Raw genomic sequence first — 23,815 nt, 5'->3', positions numbered from 1 at the left:
TGCAATATTCACCACACTCTAAAAAGAGACTTTGTACCCATTGAGCATTTGTTCCCATTTCTCCTTCTCCCCCCCGCCAAGCCCCTGACGACTTGTGTCCTACTGTCTGTCTCTGTGGATTTACCTACGTTGGACATTTCACGAGAACGGAATTGCATAACATGTGGTCTTGTGTGATCGCATTCTTACAGTATGTTTTCAAAGTTCACCCACGTTGATGGCCCCGTTCCTTCTCGTGCCTGAATAGTATTCCATGGCACAGACACACCACATTTCTTTGAAATCCATATGGGCACCTTGGTTACCTCTACTTTGAGGCTGTTGAAGACAGCACCGGCGTGAACATCACGCGCACAACCGTGCGAGGTTTTGGGTGCTCGCTCGCGTGTGCATTCTCTTGCAAAAACGGTTACGTGTCTGTATCTTTTAAATTTCCATCTCAGCCGACTTCAATCTGACTCTCACCCTCCACTGCGCTGGGAAGTGTGCCCGGGGCTAGCAGTGCAGTTCCTTGCTCTCCCTAGAGGCCCACGAGCATTTGGGTCGTGCTCCACTTTCAGGTGATTTGAAAAATTGCTCCGTGGTGGTCAGCGCTGCTGAGAGCTCGACTCACACCCCACCCCCTGCTGCTCCACCTGCTCCTGCCGCCGGCACCCCTTGATAGTCTTGGGGTGCAGGAATCTGTGCCTGGAAACCCACCGCCCTGACGTCCAGCCTCGCCCGGGCAGGTGCGGGAGAGCCAGCCAGGTGTGCATCCCACCTTCCCGTCCCCCTTCCCCGGGAGCGAGAGGCCGGCTGTCCACACTGGGCTCCGGCCAGGACCCCCTGGGGGGGGGCCCTCCGTTCCTGGTCTGAGTTATTGGCAACTGGGAGACAATTGTGTAATAGGGACACACTACTGAAATTCCGGGGCGTGTGTGTGTGTTACTGCAGGTCACTGCTCACCGGCTAACCCAGCAGGCAGGCTGAACCGGTCCGCTCGGATGCAGCCGTGCTGTTGTCCGTGTTGGGGAAAGATCATTTCTCCCTCCCTGTTTTCTGTTTTCCCCTTCCTTTTCATCTTCCTTTCCCTCCCTCCGACTCCTCTCTTCCCTCCCTATCTTTGCAAGATACAACGTCGCCAAAAAAAAGTGCACTTAGTTATAAAAGCTTCACTGCTAAAATCTCTCCTAGAACGGACCAGCTCTAAAACTCTGAAATCTCCGGCGAGCATGTCCTCGTTTGCAGTCTCCCCAGACCTTCACAGAGTGGCAGGTGGCCGGGGTCCATGGCATGCACGTGAGTGGGGGGGAGGGGACACAGGTGCACACACACCTCCTCCGTTGGGTCTTTCCTGCCAGACAAAGCTGCCACCACAGCTGTTGACGGAGACGTGAGGGACAGGCAGCGTGTGCCCGTCAGTGCCGGCAGGTGGCGCAATGAGACAAGTGTGAACTGAGTGAAGCCTCGAGCCGCCTGCAAACAGGAGCCCGACCCTCACCTGGAAGACAGCCCCGGCCTGAGAGCGCCCACCTGTCCAAACACAGGTGCCGGGATCCTGTAGGAGCTGGGGCGTGTGGGGTCTCTCCCCCGGGGCCCCGTGAAGGGAAACAAGCTGCGGTCTCCCCAAAGACACCCAACAAACACCCAGTGAGGCGGGCACGCCACAGACGTTGAAGGACAACTAAAGAATACACATCTCAGCACGCTCTTCGTGGACGGTAGGAAACACTTTGCAGTCACGAGGAGCCGGACGCTCCCACGGAGCACCCAAATCTGGCTCTTTGTGCTTGGAAACGTGCGATGTGTGTCAGGGAAGGAGGGCATTTCAAACGCCACATGTACGTGTGACCCACATCTTGAAGCTCTTCGGAAACTGAACGCGAGTTCCTTCCTCTATTAACACCGAATAATTCTCTCTGCAGCTCTCCCATCCGAGCAGCGGACGGACGGGGATTGGGGGTGGAGGGTTCCCATCCTACAGGTGGTTTGGATACCTGCCGCCCTCACTAGTTCCCGTGAAAAAGGGAGGCGCGGTTCACGCCCAGCTGCAAGGTTTTATGTAAAACGCTTCATCGCACGGCAAACACCGGGGAAGGGCCGGGGGCTAACTGCTGATAGAGATTAGAGACTTCCTCCTCTTATTTCCAAAATTCAGACACAGAGCGGCAGCTTTTAGCAGGCGCTGGCGGGCGAAGCCCCCACGTAAGATACGGATGGAAGCTGCTTTTCTGCGCATCTCAAAGCGGAAGTTGTTCACGTCACAACAAGCTGCAGCACTGCAGGCCAACGACAGCAAATTCCACATTCTCCACACGGTAGCCTGATTAAAAAAAAAAAAAACGTCATATCTGCGCACGCCTTATAAAAATCATTCATCGCGGAGTGTAAATTCAACCGGCAGGACAGCCGGCATTAGGAAGCGGGATGTCCCAGCGTCCGACCGTGTTGGGAGCTCCGGTGTGTGGCTCGGACGGCAACAGTGTGTCTTACACAGTTTCAGGCCAACCGGCCAAAGCGTTTCCTAGATTTCAAATGCCGCATAAGGAAATCACTCGACCGTCTCCAAGTGAAAAGGCTTTCCACGTCCAAGACGTCCAAGACGTGGAGCCAGGAGGAAGAGATGCGAACTTATTTGACGTGTGAACTTAAAAAAACCTGCCACCTCAAATAAAACATTTTTAAAAAAAGCAAAACAAAACAACCTACAGCCCTTAACGAAACTTTCTCAAGCCACCAGCTAACCAAGAGACTTGACTGCAAAATTCTAAAACCTTAATTGGAATTCGAGGCCAACTTTATTTTCCCCAGATTTGTTGATTTCCATATTTTCCCCCCCATGAACCAAGTAAAAAAGAAAAGAAAGTTTAAAATAAAAAAGAAAGCCTCCTTAGACAATCTGGAACTATATAATTGTTCAAATCACACCGTGAGGGTTTGTCTGCATCTGTTTAGACAGTTTTTTGTTTTTTTTTTTTTTTTTTTGAGACAGAGTCTCGCTTTCTTGCCCAGGCTAGAGTGAGTGCCGTGGCGTCAGCCTAGCTCACAGCAACCTCAAACTCCTGGGCTCAAGCGATCCTCCTGCCTCAGCCTCCTCCCGAGTCGCTGGGACTACAGGCATGCGCCACCATGCCCGGCTCATTTTTTCTATATATGTATTAGTTGGCCAATTAACTTATTTCTATTTATAGTAGAGACGGGGGTCTCGCTCTTGCTCAGGCTGGTTTCGAACTCCTGACCTCCAGCAATCCGCCCGCCTCGGCCTCCCAGAGTGCTGGGATGACAGGCGTGAGCCACCGCGCCCGGCCCTGTTTAGACATTTTTATAACCCTGAAGGTATGGCTGACTACCCTGCCTCTCTGCTATTATAAAAAATTAAATCTTCCTTTTCCTACAGTTTCTCTAGTTTTTTTTTTTTATTTGTTTTTTTTTTTAAACCAACCTACATTTGCAGGAATAAAGTAGGGGCAAAAAAAAACATGCACTAAAGTCTGAACTCGCCATCAGCTCCACCCATTTATTAATAATATTGCTACCTTTCAAATACTCGGAGTTGAATGGATCGGTACATCGGCACAAAGCAGTTATCTAAGAACTTGAGGGATGTTTCCCCGTGAAACAGCCCCATTTTCTAAAAGGCAGAAGGGTAACCTCTGCTTCCCTTTAAATAGAAGTCTCTCTAGCGTCTCTCTGTTCTTAGATAAAAGCACTCTGCGTCTAAAATATTAGTTTAATAGCCTCTATAACAGAAATACGAGCTATCTTGCACAGCGCTGCCCCGTGGCATCTCGGAAACCATCTGCACAGATAGTAAAAAGACGCACCCCAGGGCTTGCAGAGGCGGCCGAGGACGGAGAACCGGGGCCGTGAAGATGAAACGCTATTTGAACCTCCAGGCGACGTCCGGCTACTATGGAAACATCGCGCTCAGCTCCCTGCCTTCTACTGGCCTTTTTAGCGCCAGCTTTTATTGTTCTCCCGAACAAACAAAGTAGCAACTCTGCGTCCGCCCAAGTCAACCTGTAGCGTCGGCCTCGCTGAAAAAAAAACAATAACAGATTAGGAAAAACCACGAAGCAGAAAAATAACCGGGATTTCGCCCGCGAGAAGCCCGCCTTCGCCGCCGGCACGCCCAGCCCCACCCCGCCTGACCTGCCCGGACTCAGGGAGCAAACTTCATTCGGTTTACAAAAGGGAGTCTCAGGAAAGCCTGCAGTGGACACTGGTAACCGGAGCACCTGCTGTGTTTCCCCGAAAATAAGGCAGGGTCTTCTATTTATTTTTCCTCCAGAAGACACCCTGGGGCTCATTTTCAGGGGATGTGTTATTTTCTTTAAGTTCGGTACAGCCATCTACATTGATTCAGATGGGGTGAAGCCGTCTCCTTCTGGAACATCATCCTCACTCTCCAGACCCCGAATCCCATCCTGAATGTCTTGCGACTCTGTTTCCTTTAGAGCCACCGGCCCCGATCTCTCGTGTCGAGCACTAGAGCTCTCACGGGGCGGATGAGAAGGGCTGCTCGTGTTATTTCCCGCTCCATGAGGAAATAAATACATGGGTTGTGCAGACGCGCTGCGCAGCCACGCCTGTCACTCGGTCTTATTTTTGGGGTAGGGCTGATATTGCGCACATGCTTAGAAATCCTGCTAGGGCTCGTTTTGTGGGTAGGTCTTATTTTCGGGGAAACGCGGTAATTGAGTCTGGGTGACTTTGAACGTTGGATCCAAGAGGCAGAGCCTCAAGCCAAGCTCTGCAGTCTTCCCAAGGAGTCCAAGCATTGTGGAGAATTTGGGCAGGTTTCCTCTGATTAAAAAAATAGAGATTTTAGCCTTCCAAGTGAAACAGGGAGAGAGGCAATGCCGATTTAATTACTCCAGGCGATTGAGTCAAGCCAGAGAAAGACACACCGTCCAAAAGCCGTCAGCAAACTGTTCCATCTTCTCTACGGAAGGCTGGACCTATCCCAATGTTCTCCAAGAACACCCCGAGAATATGCAGCACATTCAAGAAAATGCACACAGTTCTTCGATAAACTGATCTGGAGATCGCTGTGGATCCGGGTTGCACACCGAATTCCCTGAGGGGCTGAGCGCGACCAACTCTGCTCACACAGACAGTGTGCTGGACATTCAGAAAGGATGGAGCCCTTTTCCCCACTTCTCCTAATAACCCCGGAGCGGTTTGCTCATTGGGGGACCTTGCCCGGCCTCACCTGCCTGCCCCAGAGCCATGGGATCACCTCGTCCATGAGTTTGTACATGCTGCCATGAGCCAAAATGAAAACCAACCCACTGGGCTTACCTGGTTTCCACTCTCACTTAGAAATGTTCTTTGATCATTTTTTTGCCTGATCCAAAAAAAAAAAAAAAATACATATATATGTTCTTATCCTTCCATCCAAACCCCAGTGAATGGGCTTTTATTTCTGCAACCTCACCTGCATAGCATCATGCTTTTCAAATGCCACGACACACGTTTATGTCACAGGTGAGCTCATGTGTTCGTGCACGCATGCACTCACCCACAAATGATACATACGTGTGCTTCCTAAGTCCACACTTAGGCTTAGTGTGTGCACTGCCTCCCGGTATTTTTAAATCCGCTCATTTTTAAAAAAATGATTCACTGCATCCACTTGATCAACTTTACAATCCTCTAATGGGCTGTAAACCTGTAGTTTCAAAGCAGCACCAAAGCAGAAATAGCACATCCATGTGTGTATGCTGACTTTCTGAGGTTGCGTGTTCCGTTCTCATTGCATGCTCAGGAATAATAAAAAGGCTTTGGTCAAGGCCACACGGCTTAAAAAGCAGAAGCCCTAGTCACTCATAGTGGTTCCAATAGACGGCCACCCCACTCTGCAGCCCTCCAGCTCCTGGACCAAACAACGTCCAGACATGCGTAGAAAGCGTATTATTTTGTAGCTCATGAGTTTGGATTTAGGAAGCAACCATTTGTCTGATTCTAAAATAATTCACTCAAGGGAGAGCGTATCCACTGAAAGGTTCCCTTCCCACGCAGTATTTAGTTTAGGAAGTAACTCAGGGATGAGGAAAATAAACCTCGAGTACCTGACTGGAGGATTAAACGGCGGCAGCAGCAACAATCGTATAAAAGCAGAATGAGAAGGGATTGTTGAGTAAAAGACTCAGAGAGAGAGAGAGAGAGATTGTGTTTCAGATGAGCCCAGGAGGTGTGGGAAAGTAGGGGCCATGTACAAAGGGGGTCAGGACAGGGTTAGGCAATCCAGAAAAAGAAGGAATCAAAAACCAGACTGGATTTGGGGTCATAGCAAGGTTCAGGTTGTGATTTTTTTTTGTTTCTTTTTTTTTTCTAGATAGAGTCTCACTTTGTTGCCCAGGCTAGAGTGAGTGCCATGGCGTCAGCCTAGCTCACAGCAACCTCAAACTCCTGGGCTCAAGCGATCCTCCTGCCTCAGCCTCCCGAGTAGATGGGACTACAGGCATGCACCGCCACACCCAGCTAAGTTTTTCTATGTATATATGTATTAGTTGGCCAATTAATTTCTTTCTATTTATAGACAGGGTCTCACTCTTGCTCAGGCTGGTTTCAAACTCCTGACCTTGAGCGATCCACCCACCTCCGCCTCCCAGAGTGCTAGGATTACAGGCGTGAGCCACCTCGCCCGGCCAGGTTGTGAGTTTTAAGGAGAGGGAAGGTTAATATTCACTTGCTTCCTTTCTATCCATTACTTTATCTTTCACCCTAAGGCTACCCCAGGAATTAGATTAAATACATGCAGGCCGGACATGGTGGCTCACGCCTGTAATCCCAGCACTCTGGGAGGCCGAGGCGGGAGGATCGCCTCATGCCAGGAGTTCAAGACCAGCCTGAGCAAGAGTGAGACCCCCATCTCCACTCAAAATAGAAAAATTAGCCGAGGATGGTGGCGCATGCCTGTAGTCTCAGCTACTCAGGAGGCTGAGGCAAGAGGATCGCTTGAGCCCAGGAGTTTGAGGTTGCAGTGAGCAACGATGACACCACTATACTCCAGCCCAGGCGACAGAGCAAGACTCTGTCTCAATAAAACAAACGAACAAAAAGGATTGAATGCATGCATAACATGTGAGCAACCAGAACCCAACATCTTACGATAGCCATCTCAGAAACAGCCCGAGAATCAAGTTCATCTTCTTGCAGTTGACACTATTTCCCTTTTATTTTAGTTTGACTATGCATCCTGAACTATGCATGTCTTGGGGATACAGAATGCAATTTTGACGCCTGTGAGCAATGTGTGATAAAGCAAATCAGGGTCATGATTGTATGCAACACCTCAAGCACTTATCATTTTTTTTTTTTTTTTGTGCTGGAAGCACTGAGAATCCTCTGTTCCACTGTGCAAAAATGTACAACAAATTATTATTAACTAAATTCACCCTACAGCACAGGTACTCGTTTTTCCTATCTGGCTATAATTTTGCATTGGTTGACCAACCTGTGCCCACCCTCCTACACCCTAATATCCAGAATATACAAGAGTAACCACAATTCCACTCTCTTCTTCCAGGGGATCAACGTTCAGCTTCCACTTGTGAGTGGGGACATGGGGCATTTACCTTTCTGTGCCTCGCTCTTATCCCTCTTAGCACAATGTCCTCTAGGTCCACCCAGGTTGCTGCAAATGATGAGACGTCAATCTTGTTTATGGCTGCATAATATTCCACCGTGTGTACAGACCACATTTTCTTTGCCTATTCCCCTGTTAATGGGCACTTTGGTTGATGCTGTATCTTGGCTGTAGTGAATAGACCTGCAATAAACACGGGAGTACAGATGTCTCTTCAGTATCCTGATTTCCTTTCCTTTGGATACATGCCCAGTAGTGGGGTTGCTGGATCATATGGTAGTTCTATTTTTAGTTCTCTGAGAAGCTACCATACTGTTTTCTATAATGGCTGCACTAATTTACATTCCCACCAAGAGTGCATAAAAATTTCCCTTTCTCCAAATTCCCACCAAGATTTGTGATTTTTTTTTTTTGCCTCCTTGAATATATTCCGTGCTTACCGGGGTGAAATGATATTTAATATCTCATTGTGATTTTGATTTGCATTTACCCCGATGATTTGTGATGTTAAGCATTTTTTTCATATCTTTTTTTGAAATATCTATTCAGACTCTTTGACCATTTTTAATTGGATTATTTGGTTTTGTGTTGGTTTTTTTGGTTTTTTGTTTGTTTGTTTACTGCTGAGTTGTTTGAGTTTCTTGTATATTCTGGATATCGGTTCCTTGTTGAATGAATAGCTTGCAGATATTTTCTCTCATTCTACAGGTTGTCTAGTCTCTCTGTTGTTTTCTTGCTGTGCACAAGAGTTTTCATTTGACACATTCCCATTGGTCTGGTTTTTTTTGTTTTTGTTACCTGTCTTTGAAGTTTTACCCATAAAATTCGTGCCTAGAACAATGTTTTGAGGGGTTTCCCCTATACTTTTTTTTTTTAGTAGTTTTATAGTTGTTTGGGGGTCTTACCTTTAAGCCTTTAATCCATTTGGGGTTGAGTTTTTGTGTATGCTGGGAGGCAGGGGTCTAGTTCTATTCCTTTGTGTCTGGCATCCAGTTTTCTCAGCACCACTTACTGACGAGGGTGTCTCTTCCCCAGAGGAAGTTCTCAGTGCCTTTGATGAAAATCAGCTGGCTGCAAATGTCTGGATTTATTTCCAAGGCCTCTATTCTGTTCCGTATCTTCTCACATCAAAAATCAAACTCCATTTGGTGAGAAGGGAACCGGAGTGTATTTCCGCTGACACCTGCCTTACCTTCCCACCTGAGCATTCTTCCTCTCTCTCTTTGGCTGGATTGTGGGTGTCTGATAGATTTTATTTTTTCTCCAGACGAAATCAAGTTTAATAAAAAATAACAGAAACTTTGAGGCATTCCTCCTCAGCGTGCACCCCTGAGGAATAGAAAGCCTTCATGCGTGGAGAGGTAGAAGTGTATAAATTCAATTATCCTTCTTCTTTCAGCCGATGAACGGCTGAGGCTGGAAATGCAGGTTCATTCCAGAGTTAGAAGCTGCAGCCCTGGAAAAAAAAAAAAAAGACACAGTATCACTGCCAACCAGATACTAATCCATGGATGACACCAATGGTTCTCGGCAAGCGTGCACTCTGTCTCTCACAGGCACACACATACACACGCATGCATGCACACACATACTTGAGTCTCTCCCTCAAGTGCCAAGGAGAAGCCCCCTGACTGCTTGCCCGCTGGGCCGGGTCAGGCCACCCTCCAAGACTCTCCTTGGGTCTGCATTCTTTCACTGACTGCAGACTGCAGAAAAGCCAGCCACTACCCCAGTGGGTGACCCCCAATTTAGGGCTTCCTCCTGGCCACAGAAGGAAAAGGGTATCCCCTCTCCTGCCTGGGTCATCCTACGGGAATCACAGTACTAGGATGGGAGCACTGGGCAGGAGGATGGGGAACAGGCGATCGAGCACCACGTTAGCACCCGATTCGCCCTGCCTTGCTGGACCAGCACAATCTCCCTGGACATCACAATGCACGTTCTCCCTGCTTCCATTGCACCCAGCCTCAGATCCACCCTAGACCATCTGAGACCATGCTGTTTCCACCTGGGGCAGGTCGTAGCTTCTCCTTTGTCTCTCGCTCTGAAGGTCAGGGACACCTGGCCCCTGGAGCACTGGGTTCTCAGGCACCATCTCTCCAACCTTGGAGAGATGGTGCCTTCTCCTCCCAGAACGCTGGGGCATCAGGCCTGCAGGTGCTCCATGCTACCTGCAGTTACACAGCTTTGCCCCCTGGGCAGCTGCTCACCGTCTGCACATGAAGACATCCGTCTGGCCCCAGCGGCTGGTGGTGGGGCCCACAGGTGCAGGCGCATGCCGGGCCTGTATTCTGCTCTTGCTGGGAGCTGGTTCTCCTCTTGTCCTGGTTCTCTTAGCTCACAGATTCCCCGTCCAAGCCCCACACCTCATCCTACACCCCCAAGTCAACTCCATCGCTTACAGGGAATACCCAAGACGTCTCCAGGCACAGGGAGACCCCCTGCTTTCCTTAGAACTCTGCACATGGAATTGGGGGCTCCTTTGACCTTCGGTGTTTTGTGCCAGCGTCCCCACCAGGCGTCAGCGCTAAACACAGCTCGGCCTTCAGGAAAAGGGGGGGGCTGTGCGTGTCTCCAAGGGCGGCCCAGTGACCGAGCCCCAAAGGGTGGGAGACACGCTGTAGGGGGGACACTTTCTGCTACGCAGGGCAGAACCCTGCGTCCTCACCCGAGTTCCTCTGCAGCCCCCTTCTTCCTCAGGGCTCTGGGAGTCTCCCCTCCCCTTATGTAAGCCCTGACCCTAAGCAAGGCGTTGAGTCCTTCTCCTGCCTGCGCCCAGCCCCCCTCCCGGGCCCCTTCCTGCCTCTCAGTGCAGCTGCGGCAATGAGTTCTCTCCAACCTGAAACCCCCTCCCCTGTTCCATTCCGTGCCCAGAAGGGCAGAGAAAAGGAAGGGGCGTTCTCTCTCAACCTGGACCCCCATTTGCCTGCCTGTAGAAGCATCGCAGCTCACCAGAGCAGAAGAGGGGCGCAGGCAGGAGGAAGGACAGGGGCCCCCAGAGAGGGGCAGCTTGGCACGCGAGGCAGGAATGGGCAGACGCCAGCAGCTGCGGCGGCGGCGGAGAGACGCGGGCTAGGAGGGCAGGGGTGGGAGGGGAAATGGGGGGCTGGGGGGGCTCCCCTCCCCCGCCTCCCCGCCCGCCTGGGCGGGAGACCCCCGCGGCGCGCCGCAGCCCCTCCCCCCGCGCTCGCCCCCGCGCCGCCTCCCCGCGCACCCGCCGCACGGCCGCCTCCGCGCCCCCCGCCGCCGGTGGACGGCTGCGCGCTGCGCCCCGCAGGGCCGGCGCTTCCACCTGTCACCGCGCGGCCGCTGTCTCGCCGCCGCCCAAGTTTGCGGGGACTTGCCCGGCTCGCCCCCTGCTTCCAGCTCTTCGTCCTCCTCCTCGCCCTCGCCCATGGCCGCAGCCCCTGCCCTCCCGCCCCCCGCGCCCCCCGCGCCGCCTGCCCAGCCCCGCGGCCGCCGGGCCCGGTGAGTGCGCGCGAGGAGCGGGCCCCGGGGAGCGGCCGCCGGGCGGTCGGAGCCCCGCGCGCAGCCGCCCCGCACCCGAGCGCGCCGGCCGCCGCCGCCGCCGCCGCCGCCGCCGAGCCGCCAGCGCCGCGGAGCAGCCGCCGCCGCCGAGCCGCGGGCGCCCGTCCCTGGCACGGAGCACTGCGGATGCGGCGCGGGGCCGGCGCGGGGCTCCGGGCGCGCTCGGGGGTCGTGAGCGCCGCGCCCCGCGCCCCCGCGCGCCCCCCGCCCGCCTGCGCGCCCCGCCGGGGCCATGCAGTCGCTCATCTCGCCGGTGACCAAGGCGATCCTGGTGGCCCTCTTCATCTTCGCCATCCTCCTCATCCTCTACGTGATCCTCTGGTACATCTGCCGGGACGTGGACTGCGACCACGGCATCTGAGCGCCGCGGCCCCCGCGAGCCGCGACGCTGGGGGCGCCCCCAGCCCGAGGGGCGCCACTCCGGGCATGGCCATTGAGCGGCTCCGCGGCGCCCCCCGGCTGGGCGCCCGTGCCCCCCACCCCGGGCCCCGCCGCGCGCCCGCCGCCACCACCTGGCCTTGACCTTCAGGGACGGACTGGGGAGATCGGGTGAGTGCACTCCTGGGGCCGCTGTTCCGAGGGAAGGTGGGGAGCCACAACTTTGGGGAGGGCGCGGGACGCGTAGGGGGCTGTCCCGGGGTCGGCGCTGCGCCCAGGATGCCTCCTGTGGGTGGCGAGAGGTGGCAGGTGAGCGCGCAGGGGGGTGGGCGCAGGCCGGCCGTGCCCCTCCAGGTCCGTCCCACCCCCTGGGCGCCTTGGGTCGGAGGACGCCAGGGGCTCCCGCCTTCAGCCGTCCCCCGCAGCACGGCGGCCAGTGCCCGAGTGGGACGGGGCTCCCAGGCGCCGCGGGGTCCCCAGCTCTCCGCTTGGCGACGCGGAGACCCCACGCTGAGGTCCCCCCGGGGAACCGCTATGGCCAGCCTAGCTGGCCCGGGCGCGCAGTGGTGCCAGGGGCCGCGTGCGGTCCACACGGCAAAGGGACACCTCTAGCGAACAACTGAAAACAAAATTCAAAGCCGGGTCGGAAGGCTGTTGCCCTTCTCATCCTTCCAGATGCCCCCAGGGAGCAAAAAGTCTCTGGGAGGAGGGATGTGGGTTTCCTCCAAGGTCTCCTCGCCCCTGGCCCAGAGGCGAGAGACGCAGACGTGACCAGAATGGGGCTCTTGCCTTCCACCAAGTGTGCCAGGCAAGTTTGGGAAGGTGAAGCAACTGTGACTTAAATAAATTCCTTGTTAGCAAGAAAAATGCCTCCGCCCTTCGCATATTACTCTGGAAAATGAACCTGTGAGAAAGAAAAGGAAAAAAAAAAAAAAAACCACCCAGTTTAAATAGGCTGCCAATTTATGCGTCTGCAGGGTTGCTGGGAGGAGCCTGCTTCGCATAACCGGGACAGACAAGGGCTGTTTAGGGCTACCGAGTCTTGTGTGTTCATTCAGTCCCCTGAATAACAGGGTCCAGCCACTGGAGGGTTAAAAAAAAAAACTAAAAAAAAAAAAAAAAACGAAACTCGAAATCCAGACACTCCCTTGTCCTAGGAATATCCAGAGAGCCAGTGTCTGGTTTGGGATGATCGGGGTTTGCAAGTGTTTCTGTTCTTTTCATGTATTTATTTATTTTTCCTGTAGTTAAAAATTAGGGTTGAGACGGTGAGTGGTTCTGCAGCGGGTATTATTGTACGTCCCCTGTGTGTGTGTGTGTGTGAGTGTGTGTGTGGGGGGAGGAGGAGGACAGCCCCCTTTTAAGGACATCAGATGTGATTTGTGAAAATAAGGAAACGTTTGTGGAGCCCCCACCCGTCCCCTCCTGCCCCCCCCCCCCCCCCCCCCCGTTCTGGGTAGGAATCCGTTCTAAGGGAATTCTGTAGCTAGGTGGGGTCATGCCGTCTCCTAAGATGTCATGGCCATTTCTAGGGTGTCTGGCTCCAACTGGCCCGCCTCCCCTCAGTCTGCCCTCCACCCGCACCCCCGACCCCTGGGGGGTGGGGAGGGCCAAGTACCCAAAGCCTACGGGTTTGCACCGCCCGGCCCCAAAAGGCTGCCTGGCAAAGGGCAGGGACGGACGTTCCTGCCGTGTTTGTGAAGCACTGCAGGTGCTCACGGTGTCAAGTGGGTTTCTGTGAAAGAAGACAGGAGACAGGCTTTGGCATCCCCATCCATCCGAAAGGTGGTGCCTCCCGTGCTGTCCCCCCTGCACGGAGGGAAAAGGCCAACCGAGGGTTCACACAGCTGCATCCCACAGGCCGCCTGTGAACCGGTCCCCAAATGATGCCAAGCACAGACCCGTTTGTCCTCAGATGCAGAGGGGAGCAATGGTGGGGGCAGTCGGCCTCTCAGGTGAGCGCTGGGCAGGTAGGCGTGGGGAGGTGGGAGCCGGCCACTGGGAGGGACGTGAAGAGGCAGCCACAACCAAAACTAATTAGGAGCCCCGGATGGTGCTGCCGGCCACAGCCGCGAGTCAGGCGGCTGAGGCCCTCTCCAAATCCGGTGATGTGTCTTACAGCTCCTGTCGGCTTCTCCCTTGGATGATTCCACTCACAGGGCACTGCCGTTCCAGCAAAAGCTGTGTGCATCCCCCTTTCCCAGAGAAGGGCCCTCCCGTCAATTAGAAGCTGGCTGGCCGTCTCCGGATTGGCGCTACGAACAACTAAATTAAATGTCCTGCTCCACAGTCGTACCTCGGAACGAAACGCGGGGACCCTGCATCCGAATGGCAAGGCGTTCTCAGGGACCCCAAGTGGGGACAGCTAGCTAGTGATGGTCGCTGTTGAGGCAGAACAGTGACCTCCCCCCTACCCGGCCCGTGATCGTTGTAGCTCCTGTCCCCCCCCCCAAAAAAAAAACAAAACAAACAAACAAGGAGAGAACCAGAACCACTGAGACAGAGTGAGATCACAACAAATCACGTCCACACCACCGTCCCCTACAAAAGACCTTCCCGGACAGTGTCTCTCTCTGAATCTACCCCACTGTCCGGGAGTGGGGCAGGGCTCATCTCCCCACTTCGGGGACAGAAGCCAAAGCAGGTGGCAGCACCCAAGGTCACACGGAAGTGTTGCCGGTGGAAATGTCTTCTCGGCCCCGGGGAGTGTGTGTGTGTGTGTGTGTGGGGGGGTACCCGGTGCATTTCTCTCTACATACGTGCCCCTTCTCTGTGGTTTCCCCGTAGACCCGGCAGGGCTCATTTAGGGTCAGCCCTTCTCCGAGCGAGTCGTTAGGTCCAGGTGACCATTTGGGGACTTGTTTCCTAAAGGAAAGTTTGTCAGTTATTAAAAACAGTGTGGCACCCTCTAAGAATCCTTGTTTGTAATCTGGTAAAATAACCCCCCACCCCCCTCCGGGAACAGGCAGAAAGGACAATCTCAACAGAGCTGGTAAGGACGTGAGGGGGCAGGAATGTTGGAGCAGGCAACAAACACGAGCGCGTCGGCTCACTGCCGAAAGACCCAGGCTCTCCCAGAAGTAGCAATCATGCACCTAGTGTTTACGAAGCGTTTTACTAAGCACCGGACAAGGAGTTAAATGATATTATTTACAATTGTATTTTATCCTGCCGACAGCAACATGAATATAATTATTATCCCAATTATACGGGATAGAAAAAAAAAAAAAACTGAGGCTGGAAGAAAAAGGTTATGTAACTTCCCCAAGATCACAAGAAAAGAACTCAGTCGGCAGTGGTTACCAAGCTCTTGCCCGTGGCCGAGTAGGGCACATGTGTTTGTGGCTGCGTGTGCGTGTGTGTGTGTGTATGTGCGTGCATGTGTGTGTGTGTTTGTGTATGTGTGTGTGTATAAGTTCCACATCCGTTCCATTTGGATTCAGCAAAAGCTTTGTGTCACATTTCTATCTTCAACTCTCATTAGGGTTTAGAAATGATCTTTACAAAGTTCTTTTAAGTGGATTACGGAATAACTCTAACTATAGCTTTCTAGACACTGCCCCCGCAGGCTCCGGTTTTTAAGACTTTGGACATATCTCTCTATGAGCATTGACAGTCAGTCACGCAACATAGGGAAGAAGAGTGAGTTCAACACTGAACGCCTCTATGTTTTGGAAGTCAATCAGTTGCTTCCCTGGCAGGAAAAGGGAAAACCCTCGTTTGGTAACGGCATCCGAATATGCGCTGTGGCTTCCGAGCTGTGGATGTTTTCCACGGGGAGCCTAACCAAACAGGTGCCTTAAAGACACGCTTGTGAAAAGAGTCGCCCTGAACCGGGTTGTGCCTTGAATCCTGGAGAGCAGAGCGGCCCTCAACCTTTTGGACACCAGGGACCGTTGGCAGGGAGACGATTTTTCCGATGACCGGGCATGGGGCTGCTTGTGGAGGATGGCTTTCCGGCATGATTGAAGCGCATTCAATTTATTGTGCACTTTTTTTCTACTGGGATCACATTGTAACACATAACGAAATAACTATACAACTCACCGTAGGGTGGGAGCCCCTTGCTGTATAGCACAAAGATTACCCCAAGAAGCTTTCGACATCATGGCTTCGGTATCTTTCCCAAGTTTATCTCCTCCGGGAGATAAAGGGAGCCTTCTAGAAACCTCAGCTGCTTTTGCATGGTGGCGGGGGTGAGCAAGTTTGGTCCATACTGAAGCTCGAGGTCAAGGTGGCAGAACGTCCCAACACCCTACCTGGAAGCTGTAGGAGCCCATTATGAGAAAGCAGGTGGTCGGTTAGGTGACAGAGAACTTCCAAACCTCCCAATAAAGCAGGCAAGGAACAGGCTGCCCCCGGAGCAGCCGGCCGGAGGTGGTGCCAGTGTGCCAGGCAGCGTGTTCATTCCTTCCCCACGGCAGGTCAGGGAAGAAGCAGGTGCCATGGGCACAGGGCTCGATACCGCAGCACCAGGTCATTTCCATAACCCCGCCACCCCTCCGTCCCTGAAAAACAACCTTCCTTGGCAGTAGTAAAGGTTTTTATTTTTTCCGGCGTATTATGGGGGGATACAGATTTTAAGGTTTCAATGAATGCCCTTTCCCCTCTCCCCCCACAAGTCTGAGTTTCCAGCGTGACCATCCCCCAGACGGTGCACATCTCACTCATTATGTATGTTTTAAAAAATATTCTAGACAAGTGACGTTGGTGGGGAGGGGGTCAAAAAGCACCGGGTGGGAAATCTCACTCTCGCTTCTGGAGCTGTTTCTCAGGCAGCGAAAACGTAGCCGGCGAACGCTTCTCGGGCCGTCCCGATGCCTCCGCCTCCCTCACCCTCACATTGAGGTGCTTTGGTTTCTCTTTTTCTCGGTCCCCCACTCCACAGATGTTCATATTTAAACCTGCCTGCATTGCAGATGCCTCTGGAAAAACAAAACAAACAAAAAAACAAACGTAGGCACGTAGGAAGGTAACAGAAAGCTCCAAGGTGTTGATGGAAGAGGAGAGGCCAGCCCGGCCCTCATGCATCCGTGCCGTGCCGCCCGGAGCTCCGCCGTGTGCCGCTACGTCGCATTTATGGAGGGAGACAGGAGTGTGGATATGGAAGGGGCCGGGCGCAGGCCCGAGTTGCAGGTGCGCCTGTCCAGGGTGCAAGAAAGAGGAAGAGGAGGCTGAGTGCACTTGCAGGCTCACAGCTCAAACCGGCATGTCGGCCCGGGAAGTTAGGCTGCAAGAAAAAGAACAGGACAGTGGATCCTAGGGGAAGAGCAGGGCCGGGAAGCCGTCTAAACACCTTCTGCGCTTTCTGAGTAATCCCGCTGCTGAAGAGATCAGCTCTCCCCTCCACACGCACACACACACAGACACGCAAATTGGGTCTAGCACCGTGCAAACTGCTAATTGAAAGCAAACACGGATGGAAAATGCGGGGCGACCTTTTAGTTCTGCACCATCAACGTCATGCTCCACGCAGGGACATGCACGCAGAGAAGGGCATTTGCACCCTTCGCGGGGAGGGTCTCTAGGCATTGCCAGCGCCTGCCAATCTCACGCCGTTCCTCTCCGGAACCTCCGGCCCAGTCTTTCAAGTAACGTGGGTGGGTCTCGCTGCCGCCGCTGCTGCTGCTGCTGCTGCGTCCGTACGCGTGGAGCCTCCCGGGCCGAGGCCAGGGTTTTTGGAAGTGGCTTAGGCCTCCTTCCCAGCCAAGTCTGGAGAGATGACTTTAGAAGCCAATTTAATAAACACGGCCTTTAGCTCAAAATAGCCCGAGAGAGTAAGGTAAGGTCTAGACAGGCGCGCTTGGAGGGTGCGATTCTGAGAGAGCTCCAAAAATAGTTGGAGGCGATTGCACGGCGCCTTTGTAGGTGTGGGGGGGCAGCCTCTCAGAGTGGAAAGTTCAGACGCACCTGGGTGGGGGAGGCCAGGTGCCATCAGGCTGCGTAAACTCCCTTCTGTCACCTCCCGAGCAGGATTTCTGTTTTTTTGTTTTTGTTTTTTTACGGACCCGGGAGGTAGACCTCTATGCGTTTATTGAGTGCCTACTGTGGGCTTAGGGGTTATTTTTACACTTTTATTGGAAAACACTGGGGTGTGCTGTTGTGTTTTTCTCCCATGCAGGTGGAAACCGTCTCCAGTTGTGTGATTAATAACCACTTGGGCACGGCGCTCACCGGCCGCCGCGACCCCTCGCCCACAGCCGGCACTCGCGGTCCATCCGCACGGCGGTCTGTGCCGTGCACGGACCACGCGTCCGGTTCGCTCTTGTGTTGACGAGGAAAGCTTGGAAGCGCTGAGGGCTCGTTCCACTTTACAGGCAGCTTTGCTTGCCATGTCGATCAGAATAGGTGACATAGACATGCATGTTTTCATGACGTTGTTTTTAAATGCTCACAATTTTTTTTTTTTTTTGGTAAATGAAAAATTAGAAAAGTCACGTCACGGCTGTTGGCTAAAGTCGCCGTGCGCGTTCCTCTGTGGCTGTCGACTACAGTCGGCGCTGGTACTGAAGTGGTTAAAAAGCCATCTCCACCAGGGGTCTGAGGTCCGGGCCACCAAGGGCCACCGATGGCTGTTTTCATGTCCTTTTTCTCTCTGTCACCATCTGCCAAGACTGTGCCTCCCACCCCATCTGCCTCCCCCTCCTGCCTGCGGCTCACCGGAGCTCACCTCTGTGGTGGCGTTTGCACAGGTACAGAATTCGAGGTCCCCTGCCCCGCACAAGGTGCTCATGGAAGGAAAGAAGATCGCCCCCAGCCTCCAGGAAAACGGACAGATACAATTAGCAAGACGGGAACAGCATCCCTGAAAGCCTGCCCGTTAATTACGGTCTGAACCATCAAGCCATCACTCTGTGATTCTCCACGGCCCTGGAACCCCCACGTCTGTGAGGCGCGGTGGATGCGATGGCCGTCAAAACCTGGCGAGTTAGCCCTGAGTCTCTCTAGCGCCTCATGTGCTCGTCTCGTCACGCCGATTTGAGCGCGTCTCGTGGGAATCGCGACGCCGTGGAAGTTGGGCATTGCCTGCCCTCCCTCCGTGAAAACTCCCAAGACCTCAAATGCCGGTAAAATGGGGAAAGCGAAACGGAAAGAGATTTGGGAACGCTTGCTCCCCAAAACGGGGCCTCAAATAAAATCCAAGGCGGCGAGCGTCCCTGGCGTGGTTCTCTTCTGCGGCAGAACAGTTATAGCAAGCAAACACGGGAGTTCGCCTTTCACACACCGTCGGTCAGAAAACAAAGCCGACAAGTTGAACTGGGAGGCGGCCCCTTCCGGCGTGTTCTTCTGTAACGCTGGCTTTGACGACTGGAATTTGTTCCGACGCGATTGCCGTGGTGGATAACGGGGAGGCGAGGCCGTGCTTGGGTTTGCTTGCGTGTGGTTTCGTCTTGCAGAAATGCTACTCACAGGTGAGCAAGGAAAACTGTGTCCATGCAAACCGAGCCCTGGGCCAAGTGCACTCACTCACACACACACACACACACACACACACACGTGCACACGCCCCTCAGCCCTTCCCAGGTACCTCGATTCACACGTGGGGTGTGAGTCCTACTCACCCACATCCCTTGCTGGAACTTTCTCTTTGGTTTCAGACAACCCTCCTTCCCCCCTTCCCAAGAACTCAGGAGCCGAAACCCTTCCATTACGCCTAGTCCCACCAACAGACTCCGAGCCCTTTGCAGATAAATGACCACCCTCGCGGTGTGACACTACTTATGTATTCCTTAACTAACCCTCTGCCACATGCAAAAACTGCGCTGCCACTCTGATTGCGTTTCCTGTCTTTTTTGGCAACCGACAATGTATCCGGGATGATGTTTTTGAACGTGGTGACCCTAAACCCTGTTTTTCCCACACCCTCTTCCGGTTTTTTGTGTGTTTGTCTTTTAAGACAGATTCTCACTCTGTTTCCCGGGCTAGAGTGCCGTGACGTCAGCCTAGCTCACTGCAACCTCAAACTCCTGGGCTCAAGTGATCCTCCTGCCTCAGCCTCCCGAGTAGCTGGAACTAGAGGCATGCACCACCATGCCCGGCTCATTTTTCCTATATATTTTCAGTTGACCAATTAATTCCTTTCTATTTTTAGTAAAGACAGGGTCTCGCTCTTGCTCAGGCTGGTCTCTCTTGAGACCAGCTCAGGCTGGTCTCAGTCCTGAGCTCAGCCAATCCTCCCACCTCGGCCTCCCAGAGTGCTGGGATTACAGGCATGAGCCACCGCGCCCGGCCCCTCTCTCGTTTTCATTGCAGATTTGCAGAGCCCAGTGATTTCCAGAAAGACGTATTTTGCCTTATTGCAGAACTGCCTGTAACTAAACACTTTCCCTTTTTGTTGTTGTTGTTTTGGTTGTTGCTTTTTAAATTTTGTTGTGTGTTTTTCTGCAGGCATATCTTGGTGAGGGCCTGGGGGCCTCATGATACCTGCAGACTAGACTCTTGATGACTAAAGAAGGCATTAGGCACTTTATGTTTACCCTGACTGGGAGTTCCTTTTCTTCATTGCCTTCGCTTTAAAAAAAAATTTTTTTTAGACATTTCTAGGATGCAGAGCCACTAGTGGAGGCTGCCTTGAACCAAAGGAATTATATTTAGGAAATAATTATTCTTTTTCTGAAAAAAAAAAAAAAAAAAACCCAAGTCCCCTAGGCCTTATCCTCAGGTCTCAGGGTTTTATTTAGTCTCGTGTGCTATCAAAGGAGGCCGATCCCAGTCAGAGCTCGGTGACCTGCTTCGGGGCCTACATTTCCCGGGCACTCCCCGCCGAGGGAACTTCACTCGGCTGTCTTCCGGCCAAGCCTCGTCTCTGTTTTGGGACACAGGGAGAAAAAGAAGGGAGAACCCAACGGACAACCTTGAAAGCACCCGCGCCGTCTCCTTCCCTGGTTACTCGGATCCCGGGATGACGGCTTTTGTTTAATTCCACTTCACTCGGCCTCGATTGGGCGTTTCGATCCACGATTTAGCAGGGCTCAAAGAAGAGCACACGGGATACCAATCACTGCCCACCTTCCGCAAAAGCTTTGTCGTCTGGGAAGCTGCAGACCAGCCTCCCCCAGAGGAAGCCATCTTTGCCCCCCCCCCCCGTCTGAGTTTGCAAGCTGGGAAAGATGGAAAACACGAAAAATGAAATGCAAACCAAACATGACGCGCAAACTCAACGGCCCGGCTATAGTGTTAAACCTTCTCATCTGGTTTTGTTATTTTAATCGAGTCAGTGGGGCCCACGAGCAAGGGCGCTGGTCCCTTTGTGAAAATGCAACCGGGATGTTTTATCAAAAGAGAAAACGCCCCGGTCTGAAAGACGTAGCAGGATTGGGCGACTAGGAAGGACGGTGGCTGCCTGCCATTGCGAGGTGGTCCCTCCCCAGGCGGGAGGCATTGGAAGCCACTCTGCCCGCCACGAACCCACAGGCCAGAACCCCACAGTGGCCACATTCACGGGGTCCTTTCACCCCCTGCAGTCTGGGCATTTGGAGATGCTGCCACTGCCTGAGGCTTCACGGGTATTCTCGGTCGGTTTGGACAGGCGGCTCCGATTCTGAGATGGGCCGGTTGAAACATCATTCGATGCTCTTAGCAAAAACACGACTAAATTGTAAGATACGTTGTTGGCATTGGCCAACGCCTGGTCATTCCCTTTGCCCACCTGGATGCCATGCTGGTGTTCCAGAGGGTGCCACCTATGCCAGGTGTGTGCGACATCCAGCCGTCTGCATTCCTTCCCCGTGCCCGCTGCAACAGAGTTAGCGCACAAGTGTCGTGCTTTAGAGTGATACAATGTATCCTCTTGCCACTCAGGGGTCTGGTTTACAGTGATATAATGTATCATTCTGCCACTCAGGAGGTCTGGTGTGCAGTGATACAATGCATCATTTTGCCACTCAGGTCTGGTTTAGAGCAATACAATGTATCCTTTTGCCACTCAGGTCTGGTATACAGTGATACGGTGTATCCTCTCGCCACTATGCAGGTCTGGTTTACAGTGACACAGTGTATCTTCTCGCCACTCAAGAGCCAGAGGTCTGAGACCAGCCTTAAGGGGGAAAAGTGACCATGTTGCTTCTCGGGGGTGCTCCAAGGGAGACCCCAGCCTGGCCTCTTCTGTCTCCCGGAAGCCGCCTCTGCTCCTGGGCTGGCGGCCACATCCGCATGCCACTTGCTTCTCTTGCCCCATCACCTCCTCTTCCTCCGATCTTCCCCGCTGCCTCCCATAGAGACCCTGTGATTACATTGCCCCACATTTAAGACCCTGAACGGAATCACGTCTTTAAAAATCCCTTCTGCCATGTAAGGGGACATTCGTGGGGTCCAGCAGTGAGGACCTGGTATCTTTGGGCAGCGGGGACATTACTCAGCCAAGCTCAGCGTCGAATCTGAAAAGTCTCCCTTTCACAGGAGGAAAGTGACACTCAGAGACATTGTGCCAGCAGCCCCTGGGGACAGAGCTAAGCCATAGCCCCGGTGGGGTTCCAGCCCGGCTCAGCCTCACCCCAGGCCTGAGAATCAATCTCTCTCTCCCTCTCCCTCCCTCTCTCCTACCGCTGTCTTCCACCAGGGCGACGGCAATTATGACTAATGTTGCATTTTGAGGACTTCCGTCGGGTTAATCCCATAATGATGACACTCCGGGCAAAGTGGCAGGTTCCAAATAGCAGCGTGTTAATGTGTTGGAAGAGCCAGCCCTTGACCCGAAAATGTCCGGGAAAACCAGACAGTCACATCAAAGTCAGAGGAAAGTGGAGAAACGAGGAGAACAGCAAAAACGGCGTTTGAGAAAACGTAGTTTGCACGAAAGGCGTGTCGTCGGCCAGAACAGAGCCCCACAGCCCGGGCGGCTTATACCCCTGACGTTCGTTCTCTCACGCCCTGCAGGCTGGAAGTCCCAGATCTGGGTGTCTCAGGGCTGCTTCCTCCTGGGTCCTCTCTCCTGGGCGTGCAGACGCCGTCCCCTCCCTGTGTCCTCACTGGGCCGTCCCTCTGTGCCTGTCTGTGTCCTCATCTTCTGTGCTCATAAGGACACCGGTCCTGTTGGATTAACAACCTCATTTTAATGTAAATACCTCCCAAGGAGGGTTAGGGTTTCAACATACGAATCTGGGGGAAGACACACATGAGCCTATAACACTCGCTTAGCAAACCTTCCCCGGGATCCAGCTACCTCCCGGCAACTGTGATGTTTGCCGAGGGCGCTTCATGCCTCTCTGAGGGTGCCAACGCCCGGCTGCAGAGACGGCAAGGTTGTTTGGTGGTAGCGGTGCATTTTGATCCATGCTGTAGCGGGAGTCTGGGCTGAGTGCCATGGAACACCAGGCAGACAGACCTCGAAGTCCCTCCCCGGCGCAGGGACCCCAGTGGGATTTGGATAGGGTTCCCCAGGCGCTGTGAGCTTGGAAGAGAGAGACAGGAGTCTGCAGGTGGGCTAGCAAGAAACTACCTGTTCTGCTTCAGGCGGAGGAAGCAGCACACAGGGTAGCGCAGGCATGCACGTGTGAGCACTCACACAGGCACACGCATAGACACGCATGTTCATGCCCCTGAAGCTTAGGGGTGCCACCGTGCAAAAGCTGTCCCTGGCTTTAGATAATACATATTGTTTTATTTATTTATTTATTTTTTGAGACAGAGTCTCACTCTGTTGCCCAGGCTAGAGTGAGTGCCGTGGCGTCAGCCTCGCTCACAGCAACCTCAAACTCCTGGGATCAGGCGATCCTCCTGCCTCAGCCTCCCGAGTAGCTGGGACTACAGGCACGCACCACCATGCCCGGCTAATTTTTTCTATATATATTAGTTGGCCAATTAATTTCTTTCTATTTATAGTAGAGACAGGGTCTCGCTCTTGCTCAGGCTGGTTTCGAGCTCCTGACCTCCAGCGATCCGCCTGCCTCGGCCTCCCAGAGTGCTAGGATTGCAGGCGTGAGCCACCGAGCCTGGCATATTGGTTTATATTTAAAGATATGTCTAGAAATAAGTATATTGCATATACATAAATGCAGATGTCTGTCAATAAAGAAATATGTATGGTATCTAAATACGGTGCACACATATAAATGCAGGTGTTTGTAAATATGTAAAGAGATATGTACTGTATCTAAATACAGTGCACACGTATAAATGCAGGTGTTTGTAAATATATAAAGAAATATGTATTGTATCTAAATACAGTGCACACGTATAAATGCAGGTGTTTGTAAATATATAAAGAAATATGTACTGTATCTAAATACAGTGCACACGTATAAATGCAGGTGTTTGTAAATATTTGAAAAATATGTGTCGTATTTAAATAGAGTACACACATATAAATGCAGATTGGTGGCGAGCTCTGCAGCACCC

At 53.0% G+C, this 23,815-nt stretch overlaps 1 long non-coding RNA gene across 1 annotated transcript; it reads right to left on the bottom strand.

Moving 5' to 3' along the window:
* Positions 1-7,563: 7,563 nt before the first annotated feature.
* LOC105876259 (uncharacterized) lies at positions 7,564-11,439 on the bottom strand. Its single transcript, XR_001156361.2, has 3 exons — positions 11,353-11,439; positions 8,479-9,029; positions 7,564-7,756 (listed from the first exon to the last, which is right to left on the bottom strand). It is a non-coding gene; the product is annotated as an uncharacterized LOC105876259 (long non-coding RNA).
* Positions 11,440-23,815: the final 12,376 nt, after the last annotated feature.

The sequence above is a fragment of the Microcebus murinus genome, chromosome X (assembly GCF_040939455.1).
Source record: "Microcebus murinus isolate Inina chromosome X, M.murinus_Inina_mat1.0, whole genome shotgun sequence".
Taxonomy (NCBI): Eukaryota; Metazoa; Chordata; class Mammalia; order Primates; family Cheirogaleidae; genus Microcebus; species Microcebus murinus.
This window is presented reverse-complemented; position numbering and strand designations above follow the sequence as displayed.